The sequence below is a fragment of the Neovison vison genome, chromosome 11 (assembly GCF_020171115.1).
Source record: "Neovison vison isolate M4711 chromosome 11, ASM_NN_V1, whole genome shotgun sequence".
In the NCBI taxonomy this organism is placed as follows: Eukaryota; Metazoa; Chordata; class Mammalia; order Carnivora; family Mustelidae; genus Neogale; species Neogale vison.
The window spans coordinates 193,486,366-193,508,138 of NC_058101.1; the positions used below are offsets into that span (position 1 = coordinate 193,486,366).

The 21,773-nt window shown below is 45.6% G+C and overlaps 2 pseudogenes; one reads left to right on the forward strand and one right to left on the reverse strand.

The window, feature by feature from the left end:
* The first annotated feature begins 262 nt into the window (after window positions 1-262).
* LOC122890397 lies at window positions 263-11,061 on the forward strand (annotated as a pseudogene).
* An 8,503-nt stretch (window positions 11,062-19,564) lies between these two features.
* Window positions 19,565-21,244, reverse strand: LOC122890398 (annotated as a pseudogene).
* Between the last annotated feature and the right edge of the window lie 529 nt (window positions 21,245-21,773).

Consider the following 21,773-nt stretch of genomic DNA (forward strand, 5'->3'; position numbering starts at 1 on the left):
AGAGGCTCTCCTCTGGCAGGGACAACCTGCCTGGCCCCTTGCAGACCTCGGGCTTCCCCCAGCTTGGCCCCTTTGCCTGCTCCCTTCTGGGTACCCTGTTGACTAAGCCAATGGTTATTGGGGGGGGGGGGCAGCGTATTCTCCAGATCCAGAAGGCACTTTGAGACCAGAGAAGGAAGCAGGTCACTCAGTACTGATCACACGGTTATTCAGGATAACTTACCGACAGGCAGAGCCCCCAGCCCGTGAATCTAGACAGAAGATGGCCACTCTCCAAGCTAATCTCCACCCAGCCCCGACCTCCGCCCCCAGCTTTTATGCAGGGAGGGGCAACGTGGTGGGGTCACATGGTAGTTACCTAAAAGGGGCACACCTGGAGCCCTCTCTGAAGAAACACCACATGGTGCATGCAGGTGCTGTCTCGGGGCCCTGAAATGGGAGGCCACCGTGCCGGGCTTCTGGTGGAGGCAGGGGCAGTAGCATCCCCATCTGGGGTCCCCACCCCAGTGGGGTCTGGCTGAGGCCATGGAGCTCCTGGAGGCAAGACTGAGGGCAAGAAGGGGGTCCCCTTCACCAAGCTGGGCCACCCGGTCAAGGACATGATCAAGTCCCTGGAGCAGATGTACCTCTTTCTCTCTGTCCACCAAGGAATCTGAATTATTGAACTTTTCCTGTGGGGCCTCCCTCAAAGATGAGGTTTTGAAGATCCTGTCTGTGCAAAAGGAGACCAGGTGGGCTGGTGAGCCAGGTTCAAGGCGCTTGTTGCCGACAGAGATTCCAATGGACAGGTTGGTCTGGGTGTTGAGTGCTCTAAGAGGTAGCCACTGCCTTCCATGGGGCCATCACACTGGCTGAGTTCTCCATCATTCCCCTGCGGTGAGGCTACTGGGAAAACGACTGGCAAGTGCCACACTGTCCCATGCAAGGTGATCGGCTGCCGTGGCCCTGTGCTGGCGCACCTCATCCCTGCCCCCAAGGGCACTGACAGCATCTCAGCCTTTACCCAGGAAGTTCCTGGTGATGGCCCATGACTGCTACACCTCAGCTGTCCTGTCACTGTGGGCAACTTCGCCAAGGCCACTTTTAATGCCATTTTCGAGACCTACAGTTCGCTCACTCCTAATATCTGGGGAAAGAGAGTATTCACCCAGTCTCCCTATCAGGAATTCACTGGCCATGTTGTAAAGACCACATCGTGGTCTCCATGTGGAGGTGAAAGACTCCGCATATAGACACCCCCCCCCCCAGCCATTGATTAACTAACCGCTCTCTTGCCTTTCTGTAATCGCTTGGCTTCGCCCTTCCCCTGTTAGACCCTTCCCCCAGTTGTTAATTGTTTAACCGCTCTCTTGCCTTTCTGTAACCGCTTGGCTTTTAGGGGGTGATACTGGTCTCCTGTTTAAACAGGATACCTTATGTGCATAGTCACGTAGGCAAGGGTGGTCGCCTAGGTACGTGGGCCTAGTCACGTAGGCAGGATGTTTCTCTGCTGAGTAATAAGGTCCAACTCCCCCTCCTCACTCCCCCTCCCCGCCTTTTTCTTCGCGCGCGGGGGTCCTCCAAAGCCAATCCGCAAACACCAAGTATGCCTTTTCTAAATGTTCAAGTTGTCAGCCAATCAGCTCTGCCCCATCCAAAACTTGTTTGTATCTGTCTATAAAAATCCTGCACCACCCCAGCCTGGTGTGCTCAGCTAGCAGGAGCTGCTGACCACCCGCAGGCGCCTGCGCTACAATAAAGAACCTCTTGCTGATTGCATCCTGTGGCAGTGTTGAATTCTTGGGTAAGGGGATCCGTGGGTCTTACAGAGGACCCAGGCTCCAGTGGTGACCACCACATTGTTCAAACAAGAAAAATAAAGTGAAGTAAAGCCTATTAAAAATGTTAGAGAAAGACAGGAAGGAAGAAAGGAAAGGAAAAGGAAAAAAGAAAAAGAGCCGCCTGGGCACCAGAAGATCTCCACTAGTTATCCAAAGTGGCGTCACCTATGGGCCCGAGGGGAGAACAAGACGGAGGACCAAAGCCAGTAGCTCCACCGTAGCTCATGTTTTGTAGGAGTGAAACAAGTACTGCATATCTCACAGGGGCAAGCAATGGATGCACAAAGAATGCTAAGAATGGCAGCACAGAATAAACATTCAGCTTTCAAGATGGTCACTTCAAAGGTCAATATAGTTTCTGGCATCATTAGTTTCAATCTGCATTATTTCTTCTCTCATCCGTATTTCACTTGAGTGGTAAAGGATTTTTTTTTTTTTCATTTTTGTTCCCAAATGAAACAATGATCGTGTTTTTAAAATTCTGCAGATGGTTATATGTAAAATTGCTTCGGGTCCCGTGAAGTGTTCGCTAATCAGTGCCCCACGTGACATGGGTCCAGATCTTGGGCCCGCAGCAGGTCACAGCACGGACATTTCTGGGGTTGTCTGGACAACTCATGTGGATTTCCCCCTCTGTGGGAATGGCCTACGATCTTCAGAAACTACTTGTTTTTACTAGGAGACACCTTCCCAAGTCCTGGTTCTGGAATTCTTCCTGGAGTTCCAGTAGAAACCAAACTCTTCTTACAACACATTCCTTAATCTGCTTATCTTAGTTTCATTTGGATTCTGTTACTCATCACCAAATGACCTTTAACTAATGCAGCAAGGCAAAGCAACACATTTCTCTTAGGGATGGAACTGTTTTTGCCTGAGAAAAATACCTTGCAAAGTAGCTTAGAATTTGTGGGTAAAATGCTTAAGCTGTTATGGGCAGGAAAGAGTTGAACTGCTTACGAAAGGATCCAGCAGGGCTATGACGTTGGAGGAGAGCAGAGCCGCGTGTGTGTGTGGCCCCTGGGGGTCAAGGCAAGGAGGGTGTGTGCAGTCCGGATCCCACACACATGAGTTAAACAATTCAGCAAAAATGGAAGGCGATCCAGAGCGACCCCAAACCAGGCTCCTCCCCCCAAACCCCAAGAGAATTGTCAGGATTCCGAGAAATCACACCCATGGAATAGCTTTATGCCACTTCTCCTTTGATTTCAAAGGTTAGGCTACTTCTGACACTGGAATTACACCTATTTGGACAAACCTGAATAAGCAGATTTTCTGGTTCTAAAACCATCAGTTGTTACATTATTATCACACCCGAATAGTGTCTTCAATTCATTTTCCCTAAATGTCCTACGTCCATTTAACCCTTAGTGATGATCTCACTTATCCACCCAACTGGCCAAACCAAACGTATTCATTCGGCACGCGTTTACTAACAGCATCTTCTAGGCACTGAAATGACAAGTTGAACGTCACCGAGATTTGCGGATTTTAAAGTCTAGCAGGAGGGAGAGAAGATTTATTGCAGCAATAATCAAGCCATATAAAATTGTCACCCACGCTATCAAAGGAGCAAATAGGATATGAAGAAGAACAGGGCTGGGTGACCTATTTTAGATACGGTGGTCAAGGAAAACATTTTGATGAGCATGAGAAGCAAGGAAGGAAGCCGGGCGCGGGAGGAGGGTTACAGGTGGAAATAGCGCGTGTATGTAAAGGCTCTGAGGTGGGAAAGTTGGGTTGTGTTTGAAGGCAGGAGCCGTCTTCTGCAGTCACAGCCCTGCGTCAGAGGCCTTGGGAGGGAAAGCTCTTTCCAGAAATTTTTCCATTCCAGTGAGCAATTCAATCACCCCTTCAGGCACGATAATAGACATATTTCCTATCTTTAAATCACTTCCTACCTCTGTCTCCCAGAACATAGGGCCAGACTTGGAGAGATGACTTTACACAAAATGTGAGACCCCCCTCTGTCGTGAAGTGTGTCAGAAAGCTGCCACCACTAAAGTGCGTGCATGTATCCCCCTGAGGTTACAAGACGACGGTGCTACAATACGCCCTCATGCCTCTTTGCTTCCAGAAGCTGCGTGTGAGGACTGACTTCACGGTGTTGGAGCCCCATGTCATAGCCCATGAAAGCGCTAAACAATGAGCATAATCATCGTGAAGCAAGGCAGCTCCCCTGGGATCCCTTGATTCCCATGGAAAGGGGAGAAATTACTAGAAGACAAAGCTGAAGCACTACAAAGCGGAAGTGAAAGGGATCCTCTGGGTTGGATGATACCTCACTGATGGGAACGATGTTATTTGCCTTTTATAGCAATCCTGTGACCGTTGGCTTGCAGAAAAGTCATGCTATTAAAATTCTCAAGATACTGAAAGGAAATCTTATTCTTCATGTGGAATCATTATCACCATGTCCTTGGGGCTTTCCTGGAATTCCTATTATCTGATACCAGTTGTGGCCAAACGCTTTTAGATGATAAGGAAGAAATCTGGGTCTTCTCCAAACCATGTGATCTTGGGCAAATCTTTACTCTTGGGGGGCCTCATTTTCCCCATCTCTATAATTAAAGACTTGGTATAAATGCTTTCTGGCATTTCCTCCAGTTCTAAATTCAGTGATACTATGGGAAAGCACAGTAATGTAAACGATTAGGGAAGATTGGAGTCAGCTGAGTTCGGGGTGAGTTTTAACACTCAAACTTCGTTGGACTCTCAAAAAAAACCACCTCTTAACCTTTTGAATCTCAAGTTTCCTCATTTCTAAGCCAGAATCGTAAAAATAATATGAAACTTAATTACATCTGATTGAGGTCAAATGAAACGGCAGACAGGAAAACTCTGTTAAGCCCAGAGCTCAGCATATATGAGAGTTTTAGTACTATAGTTATGATGATGAAAGTCAAAATAAACAAAACCAGCCAACATTTACTGATCATCTTAAAGGCTGTGAATAGGGGGTCCCCTATTCTTCACGACGACACAATGGGATAGTACAATTACTATCACCATTTCCTGGAGGAGGAAACTGAGGCAGAGGGCTTTAAATGACACATCACTGACAAACAGGCCACACAGCTGGGTGGTGGCCCAAGGCAGTTGTACTCCAGGCCACAGCTTGCCTTCTCCATCAGTTCTAATCTGAAAAACTTGATGTGAAGGGACATCATAGGCTAGTTTAAAAAAAAAATGTATTTATTTATTTTAGAGAGAAAGCACGTGCAAACAGGGGGTGGGGAGGAGGAGCAGAGGGAGAGGGAGAGTCTGAAGCAGCCTTCATGCAGTGTGTGGAGCCTGCCATGGGGCTCAATCTCACAACCTTGCGATCATGACCTGACTCGACACCAAGAAACCAAGAGTTGGACGTTTAATCAACTATGCTGCCCAGATGCCCAGGGACATCATAGGTTTAATGTGACCTCCAAGGATGGTTATTTCTACTCCTAAATCTTCTTCAGTCATAACCTAAATTGAAAAACCTATATATTTTGTCTTGGGTTAAAATGATCCCAAATGATTCCTGTATTCACAACCCTGCAGCAAAATATACTAGTTTTTAAACTTTTCCTAAAAGTCATACATTAAAAGAAATCAGGATGACCACCAAGTAGAATTCTTATTCACAGAGAAATTCTGGAAGGAAAATGTAGCAAGTTTAAATGCATAGTTCCAAAGTCTCAGAAAACCAAAATTATACACACACAAACAAGAAACACCAAAACGGTGCCCACGGTTAAGTTTTGGACATAGAACCTTAATCTCTGTTAAGTCATCTCTTTTCCCCTCCCCACCCTCAGCAAGCACTTAGGGAAAATGGCTGTCTTCAATCCAACTCGGGCTTCCCGCACAAAGGCTGCACTAATGATAGGCATGTTTCTGTAGCAGAGCTTCAAAAGCAGCAGGCAACAATTTAATTAGCTCTAAGTCAATACATCTCCATGAACTCTAGCAAGTCAAGAGACCATAAGCCTCACTAGCAATTATCAGCAAAAGATTATTCATGGAGAACCATGATGTGTAACATTTGGTGATACCCAACATGAAATATTTATAATTTTCTGAGAATGACTAACAATGAAGAATGGCATTAAAATGCATCAGAATTAATTTTGCTAGGATCCTTGCTTTAAGAAAAAAGCTCACACAAAAGGATAAAAGCACAGGAAACCCCCAGTTGATGAATGGTCAAAAGATAGACAATTCACGAAATCATTTCACAGGTGCTTTGAAAGTTGTTCTCCAAAAAACTGACTGCAGGAATATTTTATGTAGGAAAATGTAGTCTTGGTGGGAGTGGGTGACCCTGTGGTTACTCATAGATGTATTGTATATAGATGGGCATCATCTAATTCCTTCGCTGAAATAATTCCTTACCATTAAGTAGCCCTTGGAATCTGCCCCAAATCTCATCTATGGATGTTAAACACTTGCTTTGGGTTAAGAGATGATTTTTGGCTTCGACGGGAGTATTCTGATTTGAGAATTTATGAGAGTTTTCATCAAAGAATCTGATGGGATAAGCCAGAGGAGCAGGCATACCGGGCCCCCAGCTTCACCTCCCTCGAGGTACACACACCGTCCCCACCACACCTAGTACAACTCAAACCCAGCAAATGTACCTGGTTCTTCAAGGCTGGCCCCTTGACTACCTGTAGGAAGTAGAATGTGAGATTTCCCCCTACAGAGCCATAAAAACAACTCCCATTTTCAAGAGTGGTAGGCTAGGGGAATGTCGTTTTTCCTGTATTCTCATATGATTCCTCTTGTTTTGTTTTGTTTAAGTTTTTTTTAAGTTTTCGCTCCCTAGTCCGCCGATCTTGCTAATCAGCACAGGTTAGGGTGGGCTGTGAGTGATGGAAAACTCAAAATAGCATTTTCTTGAACTAGATAGAAGTAGGAGTCCAAGAAGGTAGTAAAGGGCTGGTGTGAGGGTGGGCAGTGAGCCAGAGGACCGCCATCTTGTGGCTCGGCAGGTCCTTCCTTGCCTCAGGGACCAGGATGGTAAAAGCCACAATCCAGGCAGCAGGATTGTGCACACACAGCCTTGAAAGGAAGGGTTTTCGTGATGGTTTTAAAACGTAATCACAAATCCCTTGACACTGCCATCAAGAACAGGTGCAAAGCGGCATCTGGGTGGCTCAGTCATTAAGCATCTGCCTTAAGCTCTGGTCATGGTCCCAGGGTCCTGGGATAGAGCCCCACATTGGGCTCCCTGCTCAGCAGGGAGCCTGCTTCTCCCCCCACCTCCTGCTCCCCCTGCTTGTGCTCTGTCAAATAAATAAATAAAATCTTAAAGGGAAAAAAAAAAAAAAAAGAGCTGGCATAATAGGTTCCCTCCTCTTGAACCTGGCCAGGGCTTTACAAAGTAGCAAAAGTGATGCTATTTGATCTTCCACGTGGGTAGAAGCAGACATGAAACTTCCACCAGTTTCTCTTGGGACATTCATCCTGGTAGTCTGGAGCTCTCAGGCATGACTTCTACCTACTAGGACGTGTCCATGGGGAAGGAAGAGAGAAGTGGATGGGAAGAGAGGCGGAGGGGAGAAGGACAGAGGCTGGCAGGGAGGGAGAGAGAAGCTGGGAAAGGCAGCTTATTTGATTATCCTGAGCTGTTAAAATTTCATTGCTATTTTGAAACAGGAGCAATTCTGGACTATTACTATATATCTGTTACTATCCTAATAAACAAGAGTATTGAGTCTTCTGACCCATGAATATTATATATATATATCTCCATTAATTTGGATGTTTACTTTCTCTCAGCAATATTTTGACATTTTCAATGAACTGATCTTACACATCTTCTCAAAGATGACCAAAAGTATTTTGTATTTTTGCTACTATTGTGAAAGGTATTTTTAAAATATTTCAGGGGCGCCTGGGTGGCTCAGTGGTTAAAGCCTCTGCCTTCAGCTCAGGTCATGATCCCAGGGTCCTGGGATCGAGCCCCGCATTGGGCTCTCTGCTTGGCAGGGGGCCTGCTTCCCCCTCTCTGCCTGCCTCTCTGCCTGCTTGTAATCTCTGTCTGTCAAATAAATAAATAAATAAATCTTTAAAAAAAAAGTTTCAATCTCCAACTGTTTATTGCTAGTATATAGAGATGTAACTGACTTCTGGATATTGACCTTGTATCCTACAAACTTACTAAGTGCACATATTAGTTCTAAACATGCTTTTGGTAGATTTCCTAAGATTTTCAACATCATTGTGTCATTAGTGAACTGGCAGTTTCACTTCTTCCTTTCAAATATGAATGTGTTTCATTTCTCTTTTTCCTTATTGCACTGCCTAGAACCTCCTGTATGGTGTTGAATACAGGTAGTTCAAACATTCCTGCTTTGCCCCTTACCATTAAGTGTGAGGTCAGATGCAGGTTTCTCATAGATACACTGTGTCTGTTTGATGAAGTGCCCTTCTTCTTCTTCTTTTTAAAGATTTATTTATTTATTTGATAGAGAGAGAGAGTATAAGAAGGGAGCACCAGAGAGAGGGAGAAGCAGGCTCCTACTGAGCAGAGTGCCTGATGTGGGGCTTGAACCCAGGACCCTGGGATCATGACCTGAGCCAAAGGCAGGCGATTAATCGACTGAGCCACCCAGGGTCCCCTACGAAGTGTCCTTCGTTTCTGAGTTTGTTGGACGCTTTTATAGGAATGGATGGTGGATTTGTCAATCCTTTCTTGCATCTATTGAGATGATCATATGTCTGTTTTCTTACTTAGATTGTTGCTATATTTACCTACATTGGTCAATTTAAAAATGTTAAACCAAGTTTGAGTTCTTGGGAGAAATTCAAGGTCTCTGGCCCTTTCAGTGGCTCCAGGATATAGGCTTTGGTGCCCCGTCTGCAGGAACTGCCTTCCTGCCTCCCCAAAGCCCTCCTTTCCAACTTGAAACCTTAGCTCCTGATTTTCTCCTGGTCTTCTTCATGGGCAATGTGGCTTGAATCTACTGTCCCACCTTGCAGCTCAGCTTACCCTCTAGGGCAACGCTTCTAGCATTTGCCTTCTGGGGGATCACATTAGAATTTGGGCCAGAGGCACCCACCTCAGGCTTTGTGGGACCAACTAGCTTGTCCCTTCCTCTCCAGCCTCTCTCAGCAGAGTGACATATAGTTTCATAAATTTATTTATCTGTAATTTTATTAGCTCTCCCATTTATAACGCAGAAGAGAAAATTATAAATAAAAATAAGATATATAGTCAACTACATATATGGTTACATCTATAAATATACACATTAATATAATAAAAATTATATTATTAAATAAATTAAACATAAAGTAAACTAATGTAAATATAAACATTCCTTTGAAATATTAAACACCAAAAATCCAGAGTAGTATAGAAAGGAATTTGCTTTATGTCTAGAGTAGTATAAAAGGAATTTGCTTTTTGTCTGTAGTTTCCTTTTTCTAAATAATCTGTGACAATAAGGCAGAATGAAGTGGATATCTAATAAGGCTCAATATTCCAAATTCCTGACTTTTTTGATGTGAGTTTTGTGCCTGTGTATGTAACTGAAGGGAAAAAATCGCTGAATGTAGAAAACTTGTTTCAAATTTCCGCACACTCCAAAGACTATTGCATAAAGCAAAGAGGCTACGCCAGACAGAGTAAATTACTCAGAGGAAATGTCCACACAAGAGGAAAGTTAGGAATTAGCAGCACGGCCCATTTTTCTGAACACAAAGACTAATAACTATGGACTGCTCCCCACACTGCAAACACTGTGTTCTAAGAGCACATTTTCAAGGATTTTTTTTTAAAGATTTTTATTTATTTATTTGATAGACAGAGAGAGATCACAAGTAGGCAGAGAGGCAGGCAGAGAGAGAGGAGGAAGCAGGCTCCCTGCTGAGCAGAGAGCCCGATGCGGAACTCGATCCCAGGACCCTGAGATCATGACCTGAGCCGAAGGCAGAGGCTTAAACCACTGAGCCACCCAGGCGCCCTAAGAGCACACTTTCAAAGGCTCTTCTGGACCTCGGGACACAGTTCTCCGTGGAAACAATGTTTTAACAATTTCCAGGCTGGTCTTTAAGACCAGTGGTCCCTGATCTACTACTGAAGCCAAAGAACCAGATATTGACAAATAGAAATGGTAGGAAAAATACCAATGTATTACCAGGAATTAAAAAAAAAAAAATGAACATGCAAGAAACTATGGAGTCCTTTTTTTAAAAGTGTAAACTCTGTGGGGAGCTGAAAAGGGGTCTCTTTCCGGTCACGGGGATGGGGAGGTAGATGAAAGACCAATCCAATTCTGAAGGACATTTCTGGGTGTTAAAGATCTGTGGCACTACTTATTGTCATGTAATTGCTGGTGAGGATACCGGGTAAGGAAATCCACAGCTGCTCGCCTTTCACTCTTCATCTGTGAGTTACGGATTTTTCCTTTTGTATTGTGTTTTTGTTTCTTTTTCCTTTACCCTCGAAAGGTAGCGGGGAGAGGGGTACTCTCTTATCTGGCAGATGGAAAGGCAAGGTAAAAAAGAACAATTAGAGAGAGGAGTTACACAGTTACTGTTACACAGTATCGACAGAGCGTCAGGAAAACTAGGAGGATGCGATCTTCTGAAAGGAAGAGGAAGAAGGCAGGGTGTGACTGAACCGGTCTCAGGGGACATTATCAGAGGACATCGACCAGGGTGACACCTGCAGCCTTGCGTGGGGCATCGAGGAGCCTTCAGAGAGAGACCCCAGTGGCACGTGGAAGATCATGCACTTATCATCTAAAGAGCGAGGACCTAGCATTGTATGAATACATAGTTTTTAAAAATCATATCAGTAGGGGCGCCTGGGCTCTGCCTTGGCTTGGGTCATGATCTTAGGGTCCTGGGATGGAGTCTGCATCCGGCTCTCTGATCAGCAGGAAGCCTGCTTCCCCCCTCTCTCTGCCTGCCTCTCTGCCTACTTGTGATCTCTGCATGTCAAATAAATAGATAAAATCTTTTTAAAAAATTGTATCAATAAAACAAAACAGGCATATAAATCTACATGTTTCTAGAGACCAAACAGAAGCATGGTGGAGAACAAACCTTCAAAAGAAAAAGCCCTTAATGAATCCCAGATAAATATTTATGCAGATCTTAGAAGCTTCGCTGTTACCTTTCAGTTTAGAATGCTTTGATATATTTTTTTCTTTAAATTATTTATTTATTTGACAGAGAAAGATCACAAGTAGGCAGAGCAGCAGGCAGAGAGAGAGGAGGAAGCAGGGTCTCCGCTGAGCAAACAGCCTGATGTGGGGCTCGATCCCAGGACCCTGAGATCACGACCTGAGCCGAAGGCAGAGGCTTAACCCATGGAGCCACCCAGGTGCCCCTAAAATGCTTTGATATTAAGGTGCTATCTGAAATAGGGTTCCTTTTGAAAACCATGGATTGAGTGCAAGAGAAAGGGCCCTGCCGGGAGTGCTCTTGGCAAGCATTTCTTTCATACCCACTCGGCTAGGGACAGGGGATGTCCACCACAGCGCTTCCTCCCTGGAGGAGCTCACTACACATGAGACAACGCAGACACAGACTCACAGCTGCCATGCGAAGTGACATGTGACATTTAAAAGAGATAACGTATGCACTGCTGTGGAGGGCTGGGGAGAGCAGAAGGACTGACAAAGCAAAAGAGTCCAGAAAACCTCCTCCAAGATCTTTGAACCTTTGACTTGGCCGGAAGGACTGCCTCCCAGCAAGCCCCTTGAGGTCGTTATGCTGGCAGCTGCTGCTGTTTCTTGCATTTTCTTCCTGCTTTTACCCATGTCTGCAGCCACCTGAGCCTTGGCAAGCGGCCGGGGGAAGGGAGAAAACCGTTTTAGTGGAGCCTTTTTATATCACAAGATGCTACATCTGTGGATACAGATAGAGCAGCCTCAGTAAAAATAGCTTCCGCTAAAAATATCAAGGGAGCTGCAGTGACCCCAAGCAATTCTGTATCCACTCCTGCGTTCCTCAAAGGCTAAAACTAAGCACAGCATATGGAACACATGGGCTCCATTTGCCAACGCCAGTGTCGTCCTTCACCAAATAGGTGCCTGATCATCGTTTGCTGCTTGGAATTCGTATTGTCAGCTGAGGTTAAGCAAAATCACTATTCAGAGAGCATTAGCGCAAGACACGGTGAGGTAAGGCCATGGATTTGTGTCTAACACCCGACCTTGTACGATGGAAATGAATGAAACTCAGTCTGAATTAATAAAAATAAAAGTAATGAAGTCATATATTTCAGGAAGAGACATAAACAGCAGGTTGGGAGATAAAATTCCAAAGATAACAAAAATAGCCCCATCCGTTGTATTAAAGCGAGAAAAGGAACAGCAGCCTGATTAAGGTGCTGGTCTCCGCTGCCTGGAGGCCAGGCTTCCCGGGAAAGAAGGGGGGGGGCAAGGGGGGAAAATTGGTGGGTGGAGGGGAGACTGAGGTAAGTTCCTTACACCTCCAATAGATAAAAGAGGCACCTATAGGGCGCCTGAGTGGCTCAGTGGGTTTAAGCCTCTGCTTTCGGCTCAGGTCATGATCTCAGGGTTCTGGGATCGAGCCCCGCATCAGGCTCTCTGCTCATTGGGGAGCCTGCTTCCCCCTCTCTCTCTGCCTGCCTCTCTGCCTACTTGTGATCTTTCTCTCTGTCAAATAAATAAATAAAATATTAAAAAAAAAAAAAGAGGCACCTACATGCTCCTTTAGATGACTCTGGAACTAAGCAATGAGTGAAGAAAATCAGATTGAGACCATTTCTAGCTGGAGAAATCTTCATCACTGCCAGCCCCAGAAACGGTCATTTCTGGAAAAAGGCACCTAACCAGGACTCCAGGACTCCATTCCTGAAGCCTACACCTTGTCTTCGCACATTCAGGAAGTATTAATTGAACACCTACCACGTCCTGGATGTTTTCCTTTGCTTTGGGGCAAAATCCCTGAACTTGAGTTCCTCTCAGCATACTTCTAAGTTAATTAGAATTTTCTAGATATGATGTATTCAAAACCAAATATAGAAATGAAGTGGAAAGTGAGGATAGAAATATAGCTACCATTAGTTTGTTTTAATTAAAATGCATTTATTGGTCTCATGGATGGCCTTTTTAATAAGTGAAAGTGATGCTTTGAACTTTAAAATAATTTACTAATAACATAGTATTTTATCAACTTTGCATATTGGAGTTCCATCACTGAAATAGTTGAAAACCACTGACCTATGCTTGTGTCCTACACCTGACAGGAATCCCTTCTGATGGCCTAGATCCATGCTCACCTGTCTTGTCCCTTCAGGGACAATGTAGCCCATGTCATTTTTGGAAGTTCTTTTCTTTTTTTTTTTTTTTTTTAAGATTTTATTTATTTATTTGACACAGAGAGAGAGAGAGCACAAGCAGGGAAAGTGGGGGAGGGAGAAGCAGGCTCCCCACCGAGCAGGGAGCCCGAGGCAGGACTCTATCCCAGGATCCTGAGATCATGACCCAAGCGGAAGACAGACACTTAACCGAGTCACCTAGACATCCCATTTTCGGAAGTTCTCCTGGAAATTTTTTCTTGTTACTTTATTACCTCATGTGTGGGTTTTTTTGCTGACCGACCACTCGCGTTGCTTTCCATAAAATTTCATGGCGGCATCTGTTTCTGTTCTGTTTTCATACCTGTTATTACAGAAGCTCCTCTACTATAGTGATCTAGACTTTGCAAAAGGAATGACCCCAAAACTTCCCGGCTTAAAACAAAAGCAGTTTAGTATGATTTCATGATTCTGCAGGTTGACTGGCGGTTTTCCTGGCCGTGCCTCGACCTGCTCGCAGGTCTGTATTCTGTCAGCCGGTGGGCTGGGGGACCAGCCAGGGGGCTCCGTTCCCCTCCCTGTGATCTCTCCACGCTGCTAGCGTGGGTTCCTTTGCAACTCATCAGTCTCCGCGTAGTCAGACTTTCACATGGCAGCCGGCTCCTTGAGAGAGAAAGAGCTCGTGCTGCCAAACTCTTAAATCCTGGGCTCAGACCTCCCAGAATGTCATTTCTGTTGCAGTCTGACAGGGACAGAAGTTAAAGCAAATAATACAAATTGCAAGGCCAGGTCAGATCCAAGAGGGGAGAGGAAACCCATTCCACTGTTCCACTTGCTTGAAAGCAGCAAGAACAAGAATTTTATCTCCCAACCTGCTGTTTATATCTCTTCCTGAAAAGATATGACTTCATTACTTTTATTTTCATTAATTCAGACTGAATTTCATTCATTTCCATCATATAAGGTCGGGTGTTAGACACAAATCCATGGCCTTACCTCACCGTGTCTTGCGCTAATGCTCTCTGAATAGTGATTTTGCTTAACCTCAGCTGACAATACGAATTCCAAGCAGCAAACGATGATCAGGCACCTATTTGGTGAAGGACGACACTGGCGTTGGCAAATGGAGCCCATGTGTTCCATATGCTGTGCTTAGTTTTAGCCTTTGAGGAACGCAGGAGTGGATACAGAATTGCCGTATTTGCATACAACCAACCATAGCCTGAAAAGCATTTTTTTCTTCTTCTTCTGTAGGTTCCAATGGCCAAGAGAGGTTCATGACTGTGGTCCTCCGACAGGTCACTGCAGAGGTGAACGCATTATTCTTTTAAGACCTTTAAAATCAGATAGGATCTTTTCCTCCCCGCTGATGTAAGGGAGCCAAAACTTAACTTCTTATCTTTTTGGGGTCCCCAGTTGGGTCCAAGAATCAAATAGAAGTAAGACTGATTAAGAGAAAAAAAGCATACACATTTCTTTTTACATGTACGTGGAAGTCTCCACACACACACAAAAGGCGGGAAGCCTGCTTCTCCTTCTCCCACTCCCCCTGCTTGTGTTCCCTCTCTGGCTGTGTCTCTCTCTGCCAAATAAATAAATCTCAAAATAAAAAAAAATGATGACTCAATGAAGTGGCGTGATATAAATGCTTTTACATCGAGTTGAACAAAGACAAGCAATTATGAAAAAGCAACCAAGCCACCTGGGGAAGCTAGAGGAAGCTGGGAGTCATTTAATACAATCCCTGTATACGGAATCCTCTTGGCTTCTACTCCCTCCTCCCTGGCGATAAGAATGTTTCTTTCTTCCTGATAAGAGGATGTATCTCACAGAGAGTTTTTATGTTGCTTTCAGGAACAAAAGGGTTGGTTAGGGCGCTTTTCTTGGTCCTGCTGTTTTTCAGTGCCTTTAGCTCCAAATGAGCCTTACACCAAAGTGGCCCATTTCGGGGTGGCATGTTCTGCTCCCCTTCAGTGGTCTAACTTCTACTCGACACCTATTTCCAAATCAGATCAGTTTCACCCGTAAGGAAAATCTGTCCGCAGACACAGCCTCTGCAGGATGACTGGCACTTGTGCTGGAGTTATTTCTCAATCAGTTTGTTTACACAGATTGGTCCCCCAGCTCAAGTGGCAAAAGAGGAGCTGAATTCCGTCCTTGTTCCCCTCACTAAGCCTTCACCCCTGTGTGGCTCTGAGTCTTCTATCCACCTTGGACACAGCACCACAGTGTGCCGATCCCAAGAGGCCTGGGCGTCCATGGCTTGTCATCAGGGCTTGTCACCAAGCCTAGTGATTTGCTCCTTTCCCCATGTTCAATGCTGGGTGACCTACTAGACTTTTTCTCAAACCTGCCAAGCACCAACCCTCCTCCCCCTACCCCCACCCCCCATGTCTTTCTGCCCCTGCCCCCAAGTTTGGTAGTTTTTCTTCCCAGTCTTTTGCTAAACGTGACCGACTGGTTAGAGTAGCTCTTTCGACACATTCTTTGTGATACTGAATTGTTCCTCTGGGTCGATGAGTAATGTCTCCTGTGCACGTGATTTTCCGACATGTTTTCGGTTGTTTCTGTGGCTCTTTCCATTTTAAGTGTGTGTGCTTCTTCAAACCAACCTTTTAACAACCTTATTGTGTTTGCATTTATTGGAGGGAATGGAATAAAAAGTGCTCCTAAAAGGACCTACATGCTCAATGTAACTACAATAAACACACCCTAGACTAATGGCTAACGCCTGGGCAAAACCATGGAGTTTTGCTCTATTCAGACTAACAACAGGGTGCGTAGCTGATACCGCCCTCTGCTGGTTTGTCCTGATTTTTGCTCTAAAAATAGACGCGCTCCTATTTGTGAAGACTTGCACGTTCCAAGTTCAAGTATCAGAGTTTCCGAATGTGACTAGAAAGAACAGTCAGTCTTCTGGAGACTCTGTGGAGGATGATTCACTGTTTCACAAGCGCTAATTGTCTGCTTTTAGAGCACTTAAGTAATCACACAATTTTTCAAGTAATTGTGTTTTTGTAAAAATAGCATTTTATGAGTTGAATGAGTCTTGAAACCCTTAGTGAACATAGTTAAGCCATCCCAGTCGAATGATAATCCTTTTTTTTTTTTTTTTTTGAGAAAAAAGATTCTCCAGCACTTATAGCAAATAATTTTTGGATTAAGTTTCAATGGAAAGACACTTTGCCTAGTTCTGTTTACCCCTGTTGAGGCTACTACCAAGGGAGCTCATTCTCTCTCCTCATTTTGAGCACAGCTCCGCCTGTCTCGGTTCTCAAAGCCTTTCCACACTGTTCTGGTCTAACACGGTGGCTGTGCACGCGGCTCCCGTGAGAGATGTCGCCTTTTCTTCCTTGGGGGCCTCAGGGCCCGGAACCTGTTTCTGCTGCACGGAAGTCAGTGTCCTCTTGCTCGAGGGGAGGCTCCCCTGAGGTCTGTCTTTTCTGAATTACTGCAGCACCTGTCTGAGCACCGTAGCACGGGTTTAATAAATATTCCTGGGAGAAAAATAAGTGTCTTAACTATACCTCAGAGCCTGGTACACCACCACCTGGGCCTCTGCTTTCTGGCTCTGGTTCAGGTCTTTTCTAGGCTCTCCAACAGCGCTGTGGAAGTGGAGGAAGCCAAAGTGTTTATTTTGATGATGGTTGCTATTTTCAATTTGATCAGTGCTGCTTCAGAAACGAGGGCGGCCCGTGGTTGCTCCTTTTAACTATATTTCCACCGAAATGGCAATATTTAAAGGCTGGTGGAGAAATAGCATCTCCTAGGTTTTGAGCCAGAAGCCAGGGACTGGCAGCCAGCTGTGGGGGGACAGGAGGGTCAGGAGCGCTGTCTTGACCACTTCCTACTGGGTTTGGACATCCTTCTCACGAGGGCTCCACTTCCCTGCCTTTCTGTGAGAATCTGGATTGGATGACTTCTCGGCTTTCAGCCAAGTCAATGATCTCTGATGCTACTGAGGTTTTATCATATGGAAGAGCCGTGACTTGAGTCTCTCTCTGGCTTTGGATGCCTGGTCCAGGGATCTTTCCAGGGCCCCAGTTAGTTTCTCCTCCTTCCATGATTTTTGGAGCCTCTACCATTAGGAGCAAATTCACTTTGAGAGCGTGGCACCTGAGTGCTCATTTAAAGGCAATTTCTACTAGGAGTCTCTTCTCTTTTTCCCGGTGTTTGATAACCATGCTTGCTCATAGCAAATGTTCCTTTTTCCGTCTTGACTTTATCCTCTTTCTGCAGTACTCTGCATTTCCTCTGATTTAACTGAATTCTGTTTCTGCTATCTTTCCAAAGCACTAAATTTCCCTTGAATCAAAACCTTGTGAATATATCTTCTTCCCCAGCCTTCATGTATATTTCCCTCGGCTTCTTCATCTGAGTCACTGGTGAAAATCTAATACTGTAGCTGAATAAGTGAAATAAAGCTTCCTGAAAGTAGTTTCCTCGTGTTACTCCCCCCTATGAAAAGCCTGCATTCCATTCCGTCTTCCCCAAACTCTTTTTCGTATGTTTGATCCCAGCTGCGCAAAGGCCCAGTGGGTCAAGGAAAGAGGCCTGCATTCAGAGTTGCTGGTTGCGGAGAAAGGAGAGGAAAGGAGTAAGGTGTGAAATTACGGCAGTAGCCAAACAAGGCTTTTACAAAGGGGCTTGCATCAAAATTGAAGCGTAGGTACCTGTACGAGGTCAACATGAGGATGTCTGGAAGGCAGTTGTTCTGAGGATGGAGGATTCTATGGAGATGTCTTGGCAGAATCATGAACATAAGGATGCCAGCACCTGCCATGGGATCTCACTGGAAGGCTAGGTAAAAAGAGAAAATTAAAGTTTCAGGAAAAACTAAACTTTTTCGGTTTCAGTTTCAGGAACTAGGTCCAGAACCCTAAACACCTCTGACTTTTATAGGATGGAGAAGATTGTTCTCTTTATCCTACAGGAAATGGGATTTTTTTTTTTTCAGATCTACAGTAACTTTATTTTTAAAAAGAATTTATTTGGGGCGCCTGGATGGCTCAGTGGGTTAAGCCACTGCCTTCAGCTCAGGTCATGATCTCAGGGTCCTGGGATCGAGTCCCACATCGGGCTCTCTGCTCAGCGGGGAGCCTGCTTCCCTCTCTCTCTCTCTGCCTGCCTCTCCATCTACTTGTGATTTCTCTCTGTCAAATAAATAAATAAAATCTTATTAAAAAAAAAAAAAAGAATTTATTTATTTGAGAGCGAGAACTCAAGACAGAGACAGAGCATGAGCGGGGAGGCAGAGGGAGAGGGAGAAACAGGCTCCCAGCTGAGCAGGGAGCCTGACACCAGGCTCGATCCCAGGACTCTGGGACCACGACCTGAGCAGAGGCTTAACTGACTGAGCCACCCAGATGCCCTTATGGTAACTTCATTTCAACAGAGAAACCAGGCTGCAGTAAGTCTGCATGATCGGAGTAGACAATCTTTCCCAAGGGTGACGCCCGAGCCCAACTGGCAGCACAGAAAGGTTAAAACCGAAGCCCAGATACTCCTCTTTCCCGGTCGTGCCCCACACTGCCTGCTCATGATGGGAGGTGAGAGCCTGCACAGCCACACCAAATGAGGGAAGAGGTCCAACTGCACAGAGACGGCATCCCCAGAGGAGACTAGCACTCCTCATAGAGGATGCAGAACCAAAAGTGCAGTTGCCCACCCTCCACTGTTCTCTGATGAGAAATGCCAGGGGATCGGAGGAACGGAAGATCAGGTTCTTTACTGTTCAAATAAGTAAATCCTATAGGATGGGGTTGCTGGCCAAGCTAGCGGTAGACTAGGATGAAAATCTAGGCTAGGTGTAGATCTCGGCATCTCAGGAAAAGAATAGCAATGATAAGGGAGAAGAGAGGGACGTTAAAATGCCTGAAGATATTAAAAAGAAGAGCCCCGCCCCCATTTATTTTCTTAAATAAGACAGGAAACAGCATCTTTTCCTTGCCACAGTGCAGCAGCCCTGCTGGTTTTCAGGCAGCAGGATCTCTGTAACAAGGGCTGTTGAAAAGCTTGTGGGATCGAGGGAGGACAAACATGTTCTCCTGACCGAATGAGCTCTTCCCACAATGCATCCGATGGGCGCTAATCTCAAGATGGGTCTACAGAGATACCCCTAGCACCACACCACAAGGGGCTGCAGTCAAAGCTTCTGGAATATCACAGTGACATGATCAACTGCTTTTGGAGGGGGGTGCTATGTCTCCTTGTACATGTAAACTCTTTTGGAACAGTTAGAGTTAAAGGATGAGCCGGAGTTTGGGTTTTGAGCCACAAAGTTTCAGATACCCACCACAGATGCCCCTGTCCTATTTCACTACACATTCTTTTCTGAGAAACACAGTCAGTGGTTGAGTGTTAGGGACTATGGTTGAAACCAATGATCTGCTCGCCACCGTCTGCGATCCTTTCTCTGTGTGACTCTCACAGCAGTGGGGTCTGTAGGCGGGAAGGCTGTGTCTGTTCCCTCTCAGCAGGGAAATTACTGGAGACTCTGGTGAATGGCACAGACAAGGTGGCCCAAGTGGCCGGAGTTGACCCCAGCCACAGAGATGCGGCTGTCCTTTGTCATGCAGATGGCGAACTCCTTTGTCATCCTCCACTGGCTCAAGCTTTAGTGCCAGGAAACAAAACATGCCATCTGGTCAGTCACGGGGTTCCCAGCTGTGGAAGGAGCCGCCCTTCTTGAGGCTGGAGACCAGCTGAGGCCCCATGCCCATGATGCAGCCAGCCATGCCTTGGACTTCCTGCCACCATCGATTTGCAGGTCAGGACTGGTCAGGATGGTTGAGGCAACCCATGCCCCATTGATTAGACAGCTGGAATATACTGGATGGATCAAGATCTTTAACTATGACTCCACACTTTTGGCATCAGTGTCTCTGCAGACCACAGTGAAGTCTCCCACATGCCCACCCATGTTCTTGGCACAGGACTGGCAGAGACCAACATGAATGCCCTGGTCGATGAAGTGGCCTACAGCCCACCATCTTTGTTACCATCACCACTGGCAAAGCCTTGGTTGAACATGTCAAAGAAGGTGAAGAGATTGTTTTCTCCACCACACTGTTGCTATTTCCTTCCGCTGCTCAGGGCGAGGGTCCACTCCCTCAGGGCTATGGGCAGTCCTGCAGAAGAACACTTTGCTGTGGCATTTAGGACATGTCCTCCATAGCACCTGTGACATCAAAGCTGCATGTCTTGGGGGTCATAGTAACGAGAACCATGTAGCTGCATGCCAGCATCCCTGAAGATGGGTGTGTGGTTTCTGCAGGACTGTTTGGGCAGGAAGACAACTTGGCTGAACTTTAAAAATCTTTGAAGAAAATTAGCTCCAATTCTCCAGGCCCCAGTTCCAGAAAGTTCTGCGGGGTGACATAATGGCTACGTTCAACACATGGGGATAGATTGTCCTCACCCAGGGATAGTTTTTTATATGTCTTAATGAAATTCAACAAGTCCTTCAATGGGCACGTATTCTTTGCCCAAATTTTTTGCAGTAATCTGGGCCTCTGCCTTCCGGACATAAGGAGCACATAAAGCTTTCCATGATCATCCTAATGGGCACCCACTCCCAGATGCCTCTTTTTACTGTTGGCGTCTCTCTTAAGGGCTTCCAAGCCACCCGGGTGGGATCTGGGGCCCCGTCTCCACATGGGCCCATCAGGAGCTGGCTCTGGCAGAAGCCACAGTAGCAAAGTCTGGGTGGGAGATGGTGGCGACCCTGGGTGGTATTCAACTAGGATGTGGCAGGGCCATTGCAGGGGACCAGGGTGGGAGCTGAGGGGAGGAAAGCAGTGGGCAGCTACAGGGCAGAGCAGAGGGCCACTAGTGGGACGTCTTTAAGCAGGAGAACGACGTGATCATATTCTGATGTTACAAGATCAATGTGATTGTGGTGTTTCTTTCCCCCCGAAGCTGAGTGTTCTAGCTCTTTCTGAACACCTCAGGGTACCTACCATATGCTATGAGATTTGCTGTATAGACACCTGATGATTATGAAGAAGTAGAGAACAGCAGGCCCCAAACCGGCCTTGGGCAGACAATGTTCTGATACCTCCTCTGTGCTCCTAACAGCCTTAAAGTTCCTTAAGCACTTTTCTTTCTTCTTCAGCCAATATTGGTTGAAGGGAGTTCCAACTGTAGAAACATCCTTCATCATCTGCTCCTTGTTAAAATAAACTCCCTTCTTTCTGTTTATGTTCTACACAGACATCAAGTAGAGTCAGGGATCAGTTTCCTTCCTCTGTTGAACAGTTACTTACTGAGCACCTGCTAGGGTCTAGGCATTGTACTTGGTTTGAGAAGGAGTCCAAATTGCCACCAGCACCAAAAAAATCACTTCAATACCAAGGGATGATTATATTTTATCAAAAGTTCATATGTGGTAGTTATTTGGGGGGAGTACTCTTAAAGTATTTTCCAATAAGAAATAAATTACAAGTGACAGTTAAGTTTTCAGATGAGTCCAGAAAGTTTTATGTAATTTCAGGGTGGTAACAAAAGAATTAGCTCAAGCCGCTTCTCTCTCTCCCTCTGTGTGTGTGTGTGTGTGTGTGTGTGTGTCTATCTTGATGGTAAAGAGGTTACACAATGCTTCTTTTTTCCACATATGAATTTCTAGCTCACATTTTGAAATAGATGAGGTTTACCTCTGGTTTCCTTCCATTTCCCGCCGACACTCTGTCACA